Source organism: Arachis ipaensis, chromosome B09 (genome assembly GCF_000816755.2).
Source record: "Arachis ipaensis cultivar K30076 chromosome B09, Araip1.1, whole genome shotgun sequence".
Classification (NCBI taxonomy): Eukaryota; Viridiplantae; Streptophyta; class Magnoliopsida; order Fabales; family Fabaceae; genus Arachis; species Arachis ipaensis.
Window position 1 is genome coordinate 125119579 of NC_029793.2, and position 284 is coordinate 125119862.

Sequence of the window (284 nt, forward strand, 5' to 3'; positions counted from 1 at the left end):
CTCCTTTCCAAAGGTGCCGATGCGAGGAGGACAGAGAAGACCTTTACAAGTGAGAATAATGAAAAAAAAGACCCTTGAGGGGTGAATAATGGAATTTGGGAGAAAGAGACAGATGCCATTGAGATGGGAAGAGAAGTTATGGAAAAAATATTAGAGATTATTAGGGTAAATTTTGGTTACAATGTAAAATTGGATTGTGATTCTAAAGCCTAAAAAATTTGTCAAATTAGTTTGTTGCTAAAGGCCAAAAAATATTATAATCATTGTTATTTTTTTATTTGGGA

General features: G+C 33.1%; 1 protein-coding gene across 8 annotated transcripts in view; it reads left to right on the plus strand.

Annotated features, from left to right (window-relative positions):
• Positions 1-284, plus strand: part of LOC107618826 (polycomb group protein EMBRYONIC FLOWER 2-like) — a 34249-nt gene that overhangs the window by 20905 nt on the left and 13060 nt on the right. The window contains exon 1 of one of the 8 annotated variants that reach the window (XM_016320996.2): positions 7-49. The exons of the other annotated variants lie outside the window; for them this stretch is intronic. The gene's annotated coding sequence lies outside the window, so the exon portion shown is untranslated. Of the gene's footprint in view, positions 1-6; positions 50-284 lie in introns of those variants that run through there. 8 annotated transcript variants of the gene reach the window in all.